Source organism: Erpetoichthys calabaricus, chromosome 4, assembly GCF_900747795.2.
Source record: "Erpetoichthys calabaricus chromosome 4, fErpCal1.3, whole genome shotgun sequence".
NCBI classification, from domain to species: Eukaryota; Metazoa; Chordata; class Cladistia; order Polypteriformes; family Polypteridae; genus Erpetoichthys; species Erpetoichthys calabaricus.
Genome location: NC_041397.2, coordinates 248,673,433 through 248,686,615, shown reverse-complemented (window position 1 = coordinate 248,686,615; position 13,183 = coordinate 248,673,433). Strand labels below are relative to the sequence as shown.

The 13,183-nt window shown below is 42.7% G+C and overlaps 1 protein-coding gene across 1 annotated transcript in view; it reads left to right on the top strand.

Moving 5' to 3' along the window:
- LOC114651241 (RING finger protein 17-like) overlaps positions 1 to 13,183 on the top strand; it is an 81,687-nt gene that overhangs the window by 16,849 nt on the left and 51,655 nt on the right. The window lies entirely within an intron of this gene.

The window sequence follows — 13,183 nt, the reverse complement described above, 5'->3', positions numbered from 1 at the left end:
ACCTTCTAGTGTCACCAACAAGGCTTGTTACTCTGAACTGACATTTGATGTATAGGCACATATGACAGTAAGAGCCTTCATGTCTGTGACTCTCAACCACACATAGGTAGCCCTCTTGTCCTCCAGGACAAACTCCAATGTGACATTTACCAGGCAGGCACTTCAAGAACAATCCGACCCGACTCGTTACCCCCTCCAGGGCATCTCCAGAGTAAAGGATTGTCCAGCCTCTTTTGAGGTGTTTACAATACAATACAGTACAATACAGTTTATTTTTGTATAGCCCAAAATCACACAGGAAGTGCCGCAATGGGCTTTAACAAGCCCTGCCTCTTGACAGCCCCCCAGCCTTGACTCTCTAAGAAGACAAGGAAAAACTCCCAAAAAAACCTAGTAGGGAAAAATGGAAGAAACCTTGGGAAAGGCAGTTCAAAAAGAGACCCCTTTCCAGGTAGGTTGGGTGTGCAGTGGGTGTCAAAAGAAGGGGGTCAATACAATACAATACACAGAACAAATCCTCAATAAAAAATAAAAAACAAAAATTTTTTAGCAGTACGGAACGGAATTTAACAGTAGATGATATCACATAATAAGATTTGGATAATTTTAGACTCCTGGAGACCTCATCCATCAAGCTGCCTCCCCCATTTGGCCACTCTATGGCTGAAACAGAGTTGGGCCAGCCAATCCGGTGAAAGGACCCCTCTTTCTCATGATTCCTGCGATCCTCCATCAGGGATGACTTTACCTTAGGCAGGCAAAAAAACTTGGCAGGTGGGCCGTGGCACCAAGTGCCACATTTGAGTACCGAGAAGAAAAACAGAATAGGTGAGGGTTAGTATCCAATTCTAACTATCATGTTACTTATGTTTTAGTGCTAATGACTAACAACAGAAATGCAGTATGTACAGTTAATCAGCAGCTCTAGTCAGGATATGCTAAACTGAAGTAGTGAGTCTTCAGCCGGGATTTAAAAGCTGAGACTGAAGGGGCATCTCTTATAGTAGCAGGCAGACCATTCCACAGTTTAGGGGCCCTGTAACTAAAAGCTCGACCTCCCATTGTTATTTTATTAATCCTTGGAACCATAAGCAGACCAGCATCTTGAGATCTTAATGTGCGCTCTGGTTTGTAAGTCATGATAAGTTCAGACAAGTAAGCCGGACCTCGGCCATTTAATGCTTTATATGTTAAAAGAAGGATTTTGAAGTCTGCCCTAAACTTAACCGGGAGCCAGTGTAAGGATTTAAGAACTGGAGTTATGTGTTCGTATCTTCTTGTTCTTGTAATAATTCTTGTAGCCGCATTTTGGATTAACTGGAGGCTGTATAAAGAACAGTTTGAACACTAGAGATAAATGCATGAATTAATTTCTCAGAATCCTGTTTATTTAGAAAGCACCTTAATTTCCTAACATCTTTAAGATGGAAGAAGCATGTTTTGGACAACTTTGTAATATGCGCTTTAAATGACATGCTAGAGTTAAAGATAACTTCTAGATTGCGGGCTGATTCAGTAAAATTAATTGGGATTCCAACTGAGTTAAATGATGACAAAATATTGTTATGATCAGCGTCATTCCCTCCAACAATTAACATCTCTGTTTTATCTGTATTTAAAGACAAGTAGTTCTCATTCATCTACTCCTTTAATTCGCTAACACAACTAATTAAAGACAACATCGGAGAAATTTCATCTGATTTAAATGAAAGGTATAACTGGGTGTCATCTGCATACAAGTGAAAATTAACATTGTTTCCTAATGATAGATCCCAGTGGAAGCATGTAAAGTGAAAATAGTAAAGGTCCCAGTACTGAGCCCTGCGGGACACCATATTGAACTTCTGTGTATAATGATGGAGTACTGTCAGCACATTTCTGTACATATTGGAATCAATTTGATAAATAAGAACTAAACCAAGTGAGCACAGTGCCTGTAAGCCCAACATCATTTTCTAGCCTGTGTAGTAAAATAGAATGGTCGATGGTGTCAAATGCTGCACTTAAGTCCAACAACATAATTACAGTGGACTTTACTTCATCAGAGGATATCAGAATGTTGTTTACAACCCGTGTTAGTGCCGTTTCTGTACTATGACCAGTGCGAAAACCAGACTGAAATTTCTCAAATAAATTGTAATGCGTAAGGTGTGACTGAAGCTGATTGGCGACTACTTTTTCTAGTATTTTAGAGAGAAACGGTAGATTTGAAATAGGCCTATAATTATTTAGTATGTGTGGGTCTAGGTCTGACTTTTTAAGTAATGGTTTAATGACTGACACTTTTAGTGCATCAGGTACTGTGCCATGCAATAATGAACTACTGATAATGTTTAGAATAGGCGCTGCAAGAACATCCATTGCACTTTTTACTAGTTTTGTTGGCACTGGATCTAGGGAACAAGTAGTGGGCCTCATTTTAGAAATTAAAGTTAAGACTTCCTGCTCAGATACAGGATTAAAATTGCTAAAGTGATGAATGCAATGTGAGACAGGGTCTGCTAAGCTAGTACAGTGGAACCTTGGTTCACGACCATAATTCGTTCCAAAACTCTGGTCGTAAACCGAGTTGGTCGTGAACCGAAGCAATTTCTCCCATAGGATTGTATGTAAATACAATTAATCCGTTCCAGACCGTACGAACTGTATGTGTATGTGTGTATATAATATATATATATATATATATATATATCTATATATATATAAAATCCCTATGTGCGTCCAGGTGTCCGTGTGTGGGTGTCTTCTGGTGAAATGCGCATGCGCGGGGCACGGTGCTATGCACAATATTACTGTCAGAGAAAGTTAGAGGCGTTTTACGGAAATACAAACCAGTATTACTGCGAGAGGAAATTAAAGGTACACAATACAGTGACGCATATTACAGCCACATACAAGCCGGTATTACTGTCAGAGGAGATTAAAGGCATATTACTGACGCGCACGCCTGTATTACCACCAGAGAAAATTAAAGGTATATTACGGACGTATATTACGGACTGGGTAAGTAGTGATCAGAAATAACTTCATTTAATGGAGTGATATTTAAATTTTGAATTTCAACTTTGTAAGTTATAATTAAATCTAATGTGTGGTTATGATTATGAGTTGTACCTTTGACAATCTGACAAAATCCTACTGAATTTAACAAATAAGTAAAACATTTGCTAAAAGTGTCAGTTTCCATATCAATGTGTACATTAAAATCCCCCATCAGTACTACATGATCATAATTTATAGCCAAATCAGATAGAAGGTTGCTAAATTCAGTCATGAACAATGAATACGGCCCTGGTGGTCTGTAGACTAGCACTATAATTGTGTTGGAATCTGTTTTAATATTTAAAATGAATGCCTCAAAGGATGTAAAGTTGCCTAAATTTTTAGAAGTGATTTGCATTTTGTTACAATGAATTATTCCAAGGCCTCCTCCTCGACCAAAATCTCTAGACTTAATGAAGGAACGAGTAGCCATCTGGTGACGCTTCAGCTAGGGGGACAGTGTCACATTTACTAAGCCAGGTTTCAGTGAGAAGGCCCAGATCAGATTTTGTACTTAATATAATATCATTTACCAAAACAGCTTTAGTGCCAAGAGAGCGAATGTTCAATAAGCAGCATTTAAAACTGCATGCTTCCTTCTGAACTGCTGATATATTTTTTGTTTTAATTTGAAGTAAATTTCTATTACAGATGCCCCTGGTGGAGGGTCTGGTTTTATCCCTTGGTCTAATTATACACCTTATTTTTGGGTTATCAATTAATTTAAGGTTTGTATCAAGACTAAATTTACTGGATGCCCCATGACAAGGATTATGGGTAACAGCTTCAGGAAAGTAACAGGTGGGATAAACAACAGCCTGTGATTTAAGACCACATGACTGCGGCCTGGATGGTGCTCTAATCAGTCAACCAGGCAGTTTTGCTGCCATATTTTGGGATAATACATAAGATCCCCTCCAGTTAGGATGAAGGAAAAATCTCTTCTGAAAAATCCAGGCCTTTCCCAAAAATCATCCCAATTTGTTTGCACACCAGGTTTCTAGCCAGCAGTGAAGGGAATGCAATCTGTTATAAATAACATCCCCTCTATATAATTTGGTAAGGGGCCAGATACAACTAAATTCCGACATTTTCTTTTGGCTTTGATGCATAGAGAGATGAAGTTCCTCTTTAATACCTCAGTTTGCTGTGAATAAATATCATTAGTGCCGACATGCAGCAATAAGGTAGATACTTCATCGTCTGCGACACGGTCCAATGCGGCCTCTATGCCAGAAATCTTGGCCCCTGCGAGGCACTTAACATTAACTGCTGGTTTAACACAGTTTGGAATTCTAACATTCCGCACTATGGAATCGCTAATTATGAGCACTTTCTTATTCTCAGTTTCCACAGGCGCGCTGCGGAGTGCTGAGAATCTGTTCTGGGTCCGAATTGGTGACCTGGGTGCCAGGGGGACTACTTTTTGGATTCTTAGACCCACGTCTTACTGTTACCCACTCGCCCTGTGGCTGAATTGGTGCTGCTGACTTCGGCCATGCACTGACTACAGTGGGACCAGGAGAGACTGAAGCCGAATCAGAAGTAGCCGAATTGTCTAAACAAACCGAGTCGATCCAATTTTCGGTTTGCCGAAACCGAAACCAGAACAAAGCAGATGGGTGAATGTGAGCCCAATTATATTTAGTTTGTAGCTCTCTACCTCAGAACACCACCACCCAAATCCCCGAACACCCCCCCCCCCCCCCCCCCAACAATTCTTGCTCCTTCCCTCCAAGAGAGAGGACATTCCACACCTCAAGAATCAGTTTGTACGTCTGGGTTACAGTCTGCCATGGTCTCTGCCTTTGACTCCTGCCCAGGTGACATTGCACCGGGTGCGTGTTTCACCTGCAGGTGGTGGGCCCACAGAAGGGCAGTCCCACATTATGTTTTTGGGCTGTGTCCAACTGGGCCCTATGATAGGCCCGGCCGGCACTTTTATGCAAGCATTTCTCCTAGACCTACTTGGCTCCAAGAGGAGGCCCCAGTAACCCCATATAGGTTGAGGAAATCTTTTTAAATTCATGGGTTTGCTTCATTAGAGGCTTTGAATGGCTGTTTGTCTGGCCCCTCACCTGGGACCAGTTTGCTTTGGGAGGCCATACTAGGAGCTTCTGCTCCAGACAAAATGGCTGCTAGGGTCACGGGGGTCTCAAACCTCTTCACCACGATAAGTTGCAGATTCCTGGAGATGAGAACATACTACATGTAATGCTATATGCAATTGCACAGATTTGATTTTTTTTTTTCATTTCAGAATGAAAAAAGCATCTTTCGTTTCCTTTGGCTTTTAATTATTATCGGTTCCTTTAATATTTTTACTGATTTGTTTTTTCTTTAACCTTATCCTGTTTTGGAATATACTACTTCTTACCTTATTTATTCTAATGTACAGCACTTTGGTCAGCATTGGTTGTTTTAAATGTGCTTTTATAACTAAATTAAACAAACTAACAATTGTTCTCTGTCTTATATGGCTACTGCTTTTAACACATAATGCCTAAAAATGAGGTACAATTAAAAATATTCAGGCCATCTTTACTAAAATATAGCTTCATCTGTAAAAGAGAAAAAGGTAGACATTGTGTGGAATGTGACTTGATGCTGTGACGATCCTGCTTTTCTGGGTGAGTCAACAGATGCTGATTGGTTTTTATTGTGAATGGTGTGATATAAATGATACCCTGCTTCTATCCACTGGACACCTCTAAAACCAGTTCACTTTCAACCTGCCTGCTTCTTGCTTCCTCTTTCACTTCGTTTGCTGTTGTCACAATGTCGCTGTCCAGTAAGTATTACTCCTGATCCTTGTCAGTACAGGGAGCCATAAAAACAGCCATAAAATGCAACTTAAATCCATACAAGCAACACAGACTGGCACCACACTAAGCTACATTATGTTTCTGCGAAGCGTGAAGCACTCAAGACGGTGTTGCATGTGTCCTGTTTGTAGCATTCAGCTGGTGTCCTGTTATACAAACATGATTTGTGTTGCTGCTGCAAAAACAGCTGTGAGGAATGGGATAAAGGGCTGGGGTGAGGCCTGGAAGACTTGAGTGATGGGCGAGTGGCAAACAGGCTTGAGTGCATTTTAGATTTGGTCACCCAGCTGTCAGTACTAGAGACTGAAAACAAGATAGGAGACATAGATGCTTCTCTTTTATAGGGTGCATCTGCCTGGAATTGGTTTTGTTAGTTAAAATTACAGTTGCCTCGAATACCACTAGATTTTTCTTTTTTTTTTTTTTTTTTTTTTTTTTATTTTGAATATGTAAACATTATTTTTTGGATAATTTGACAGCCCTAGAAAGCTGCAGGTCCTGATAGCTTACCCAGTCGAGCTTTACAAAAAATTTCAACTAAGTTGTCTCTTTTATTATTAATGTTTATTGAAGCTAAAGAAAGGTATACGTTACCCCAAACATTCCACAAAGCATTAATAGCTCTTTTTTCCAAAGAAAAATAGACTTTCCTAAGTGTGCTTCATCCATCCATCCATCCATCCATCCTCTTCCGCTTATCCGAGATCGGGTCACGGGGGCAGCAGCTTGAGCTCAGACTTCCCTCTCCCCGGCCACTTCTTCTAGCTCTTCCGGGAGAATCCCAAGGCGTTCCCAGGCCAGCCGAGAGACATAGTCCCTCCAGCATGTCCTGGGTCTTTCCCGGGCCCTCCTCCCGGTTAGACGTGCCCGGAACACCTCACCAGGGAGGCGTTCAGGAGGCATCCTGATCAGATGCCGGAGCCACCTCATCTGACTCCTCTCGATTCGGAGGAGCAGCGGCTCTACTTTGAGTCCCTCCCGGATGACTGAGCTTCTCACCCTGTCTTTAAGGGAAAGCCCAGACACCCTGCGGAGGAAACTCATTTCAGCCGCTTGTATTCGTGATCTCGTTCTATTGGTCACTACCCATAGCTCATGACCATAGGTGAGGGTTGGAACATAGATCGACTGGTAAATTGAGAGCTTTGCCTTGCAGTTCAGCTCCTTTTTCACCACGACAGACAGATGCAGAGCCCGCATCACTGCGGATGCCGCACTGATCCGCTTGTCAAACTCGCACTCCATTCTTCCCTCACTCGTGATCAAGATCCCGAGATACTTGAACTCCTCCACTTGGGGCAGGATCTCACTCCCAACCCTGAGTGTGCATTCCACCCTTTTTCGGCTGAGGACCATGGTCTCGGATTTGGAGGTGCTGATTCCCATCCCAGCCGCTTCACACTCAGCTGCGAACTGATCCAGAGAGAGCTGAAGATCACAGCCTGATGAAGCAAACGGGACAACATCGTCTGCAAAAAGCAGTGACCCAATCCTGACTCCACCAAACCGGACCCCCTCAACCCCCTGGCTGCGCCTAGAAATTCTGTCCATAAAAGTTTTTGAACAGAATTGGTGACAAAGGGCAGCCCTGGCGGAGTCCAACTCTCGCTGGAAATGGGTTCGACTTAACTGCCAGCAATGCGGACCAAGCTCTGACACTGATCGTACATGGACCAAACAGCCCTTATCAGGGGGTCCGGTACCCCATACTCTTGGAGTACCCCCCACAGGATTCCCCAAGGGACACGGTCGAATGCATTTTCCAAGTCCACAATACACATGTAGACTGGTTGGGCAAACTCCCATGCACCTTCCAGGACCCTGCTAAGGGTGTAGAGCTGGTCCACTGTTCCACGACCAGGACGAAAACCACACTGTTCCTCCTGAATCCGAGGTTCGACTATCCGACGGACCCTCCTCTCCAGGAACCCCGAATAGACTTTTCCAGGGAGGCTGAGGAGTGTGATCCCTCTGTAGTTGGAACACACCCTCCGGTCCCCCTTCTTAAAGAGGGGGACCACCAGCCCGGTCTGCCAGTCCAGAGGCACTGTCCCTGATGTCCATGCGATGTTGCAGAGGTGTGTCAACCAAGACAGCCCTACAACATCCAGAGCTTTGAGGAACTCCGGGCGTATCTCATCTACCCCCAGGGCCCCGCCACCAAGGAGTTTTTTGACCACCTCGGTGACCTAATTCCCAGAGATGGGGAGCCCACCTCCGAGTCCCCAGACTCTGCTTCCTCTTTGGAAGGCATGTTAGTGGGATTGAGGAGGTCTTCAAAGTACTCCCCCCACTGACCCACAACGTCCCGAGTCGAGGTCAGCAGTGCACCATCCCCACCATATGCAGTGTTGACACTGCACTGCTTCCCCCTCCTGAGACGCCGGATGGTGGACCAGGATCTCCTCGAAGAGTCCGAAAGTTGTTCTCCATGGTCTCTCCAAAGTCCTCCCACCCCCGAGTTTTTGCCTCAGCAACCACCAAAACCGCATTCCGCTTGGCCTGCTGGTACCTATCAGCTGCCTCCAGAGTCCCACAGGACAAAAAGGTCCTGTAGGACTCCTTCTTCAGCTTGACAGCATCCCTCACCGCCGGTGTCCACCAATGGGTTCGGGGATTGCCGCCACGACAGGCACCGACCACCTTACGGCCACAGCTCCGGTCAATCACGCCCTTCCAGGTCTCGCTGTCCTTGCCCACGTGAGCATTGAAGTCTCCCAGCAGAATGATGGAGTCCCCAGAAGGTATGCCCTCTAGCACCCCCCTCCAGGGACTCCAAAAAGGGTGGGTACTCCGAACTGCTGTTCAGCGCATACGCACAAACAACAGTTAGGACCCATCCCCCCACCTGAAGGCGGAAGGAGGCTACCCTCTCGTCCACCGGGGTAAACCCCAATGAACAGGCTGCAAGTCGGGGGGCAATAAGTATGCCCACACCTGCTCGGCGCCTCTCACGGGGGGCAACTCCAGAGTGGTAGAGAGTCCAGTCCCTCTCAAGGAGATTGGTTCCAGAGTCCAAGCTGTGCGTCAAGGTGAGTCCGACTATATCTATCCGGAACCTATCGACCTCACACACTAGCTCAGGCTCCTTCCACTTCAGAGAGGTGACATTCTATGTCCCAAGAGCCAGCTTCTGTAGCCGAGGATCATACCGCCAAGGTCTCCGCCTTCGGACACCACTCAACTCGCACTGCACCCGACCTCCTTGGTCCCTCCCATAGGTGGTGAGCCCATGGGAAGGGGGACCCATGCTGCCTCTTCGGGCTGTGCCCGGCTGAGCCCCATGGGTGCAGGCCCGACCACCAGGTGTTCGCCATCGAGCCCCACCTCCAGGCCTGGCTCCAGAGTGGGGCCCCGGTGACCCGCGTCTGGGCAAGGGAAAACGTCATCCAAAGTTTTGATTCATCATTGAAGGTTTGTTGAACCGCTCTTTGTCTCATCCCTCACCTAGGACCAGTTTACCTTGGGTGGCCCTACCGGGGCATAAAGCCTCGGACAACAGAGCTCCTAGGATCATTGGGACACGCAAACCCCTCCACCACGATAAGGTGGTGGTTCATATAGATCAATTTAATTCCTGAATAAGTATGTTGAGATACTAGAAAAAGTTGTGGTTAGAAGGACTCAGAAAGTGCTTCTCTCAGTAACATCACAAGATCAAACCAGATTTATTGAAGGTGCTCAGCCTTAAACCTTTGTTGCCTGTTTAATGTAATAAATATACTTGCCAACAGATTTTGATGCCCCAGATGTCTTCTCTTTGGATGCAGAAAAGGTTTGATAGAATCATATAGAGGAATATCTGTTTGCTGCATGCACAGGTTCGGGTTTAGCCATAATATATCTTTGTGGATCAAACTATCTTGTACTAGTCCAGAAGCCTCGGTCCGCATTAATAACACAAACTCTGAAAGCTTTAGATTAGAACAATCACTATGGATGCCTACTACTCATATTCATAGGAAACCAAAAGTAAAGGTAAATATCACTCTGTGCAGATGATGTGGTGCTTTTATTTATCAGACCTGAAATCATTTTCTGAAATTTCTGAATTTAAAAAGTATTCTGAACAAAAGTATTAAGACAATTATTCGTTCATAATATCAAAACAGTTCACAAATCACAAGTAAATATAAAGATCTCTTCCAATGCAATTTTGCAAGTACCATGGATAAAATTTAATAAGATGTTAACAGATGTTCCAGCCTCCATCTCAACTACAAGGGAGAATTAATACTGCTGCAATGAACATCCTACCCAAGCCACTATATCTATTCCAGAGTATCTCATATAAATAAAACAGTTTAAGAAATTACATTCAAATATGGCAATTTATCTGGAATTAAAAAATGGGCACACATTCTAAAGGTGACTCTACAAAGAGCTAAAGCGCTTTGTGCTGTGCTTAATACTATCGTCAGTTCACCAGTAACCCAGTGACTACAAACATGGAACCAGTGCAGGACACATTTCAAGGTAAAGCTCTTATTTGTTGCTACTTTATGTGATGATCATCTTTTTCAGCCTTCTTTGACATAGTCAGTATTTAGCTCATGGAAATCTCTAGGGATTAAGACACTTAAGGATCTTTATACCATCAGCATATTTGCATTTTATGAACAAGTTGAACTTCTCATCTACACACTAATTTTCCTCTCTGCATATTAGGAGTTTTGCTAAAAGAAACATACCAATTTTTCCACATCTCACGTCTATATTCAACCCACAGGCCATATTGGTTAGTCTTGATAAAGACTCGGGTAGCACTTCAAAAATCTGTAAAAAATATTTTTTAGAGTCTACCCTTCATAGATCCTAGGTAACGGTGGGAAAGGGACCTTTCAGTTAGCATCTCAGAAATGGAGTGGAACTCAGTCATTCGTGTGTGTGTGTGTGTATATCTATACATATTAATAAAAGGCAAAGCCCTCACTGACTGACTGACTGACTGACTGATTGATTGACTGACTCACTCATCACTAATTCTCGAACTTCCCGTGTAGGTGGAAGGCTGAAATTTGGCAGGCTCATTCCTTACAGCTTACTTACAAAAGTTAGGCAGGTTTCATTTCAAAATTCTACGCGTAATGGTCATAACTGGAACATATTTTTTGTCCATACACTGTAATGGAGGAGGCGGAGTCACGTATCGCGTCATCACGCCTCCTACGTAATCACGTGAACTAAAAACAAGGAAGAGATTTACAGCACGAGTCAAACGCGGGAACGAAGGTAAATGACGTTAATTTTTGACTGTCTTTTAATACTGTGTAAGCATACATATTAACACATGTGCAATTAAAGGTGTGCATTTACGGGGTGATTTCTCAGGCTTAAAAGCACGCCTTTTACTAAAAAGGTAAATGCAAAACTATTTTCAATCAGTTTATTGAAACGCTCCCGTTAAGGATTGCAATAACATATTCGCGAGATAAAAGAACGAAGTAGGGGGAAATGAAGGAGGAGCCGCAAACAGCGAAGAGCAAAAAATTAATTAAACAATTGAGAAGGGAGCGAGTGAAGCATACAAGCATGTTCATAAGGGAAACAAAGCACGGTGTAAAACGTAAGTTTAAATTAAGTTTATAGAAACGCTCCCGCTGCGGATTGCAATAACATATTCGCGAGATAAAAGTTTAATGAGAAGACACGAGGTATAAATGAACCACACGCCGTGGCGCAACGTTAGGGGCAACAGTTTCAACCATTCTATGATCTGCTTCTCGCAACTGAAAGACGGCACATGGCGGATGTTAGCCGACTTGCTGACCGCAACGTTAGGGGCTTCAACTCTGGCGCTGACGCCACATCTCAGTGCCAACACTTTACAGAATCTACTTAAAAGTCACGCCCTCCTCACTGGACAGTTAAAAAGACCAATCAAACTAACGATGACATCAAGTATTACCCAATCAAAAGTAGGAAAGGAGGCATCTTCATAAAATGCGTGTGGGATGATTTGCATGAGACGCTGCTTTAAAAAAATGATAAAAAAAAATACGGGACAAATCCCGTCCAGTATTGATTCAAAACGGGACGCGCAATTTCATTCTCAAATGCGGCACGATTCCGTATTTTAAAGGACGGGTGGCAACCCTACAGTGCCAGGTAACCACCCATACAATCAGATTGTGATTCAGACTAGGAATGCAATGAATGTAATTACCCCGATCTACATACAAGGAGAAAGTCTTGCAACATTCAAAGATGATGGTTTGGGATAAGTACACCATACAACATAAAACAGCTTATGAAGCCTTGAACCGAAAAAAGCAAGATCTCAGAGATCGTAAAAAAAAAAATAGGAGGTAATGTCGTTTTACTCGCTGTAGATTTTAGTCAAACATTACCAGTTATTCCACGAGGGAGACCAGCAGATGAACTCAACGCGTGTTTAAAATCCATGCTTCTCCCACGCTCAGTTATATGTCGCGTGTTCTCGGGTAGGTACACCAAAAAATGTATACATTTAAGCATGTAATGGGCAAACAAAAAATGAGGTATACCCGAAGGCACTGCAGTAGTACTTAATCTAACTTTACTTCTTAAATGTTAATGTTTTACTGTTTAATAATTTATACGCTTCTTATATGTTGTTCAAATTCTTTTATCAAAATACCAGTGACAGCGCAATGCACGATAACATGGAGTGAATACACCATACGCATCCGCCCACGGCCGCCCTGGTGTGCGCAGATAGGAGTTGATTCTACAATAAAATAAAATAAACATAAAAAGAGTAATACAATCATCACCCATAAAGCGGATAGTAGACGTGACGTACTATATGTGTACCACATTTCAAGTGTATAGGTGAAACGGTTTGCGAGCTACAGGTGATTTAAAATCCTGGACAGACACACAAATTGCCACGGTAGCAAATTACAGAAGAAGATTTTACTGTTTAATAATTTATATTTATATGAAACGTGCTTCTTATATATTACTTCATATTCTCATATGATAATGATGTTAATGTTTATATTGATTTCTATGTTATTGAAACTGCATGTATGTGTGTATATGTATGTGTATATATATATATATATATATACTAGCAAAATACCTGCGCTTCGCAGCGGAGAAGTAGTGTGTTAAAGAGGTTATGAAAAAAAAGGAAACATTTTAAAAATAACGTAACATGATTGTCAATTTAATTGTGTTGTCATTGTTATAAGTGTTGCTGTCTTTTATATATATATATATATATATATTATATATATATAATATACACACACACATAAACATTTATATACATATACATATATATACATATCTACATATACACATATCTACATATATATACACACATACAT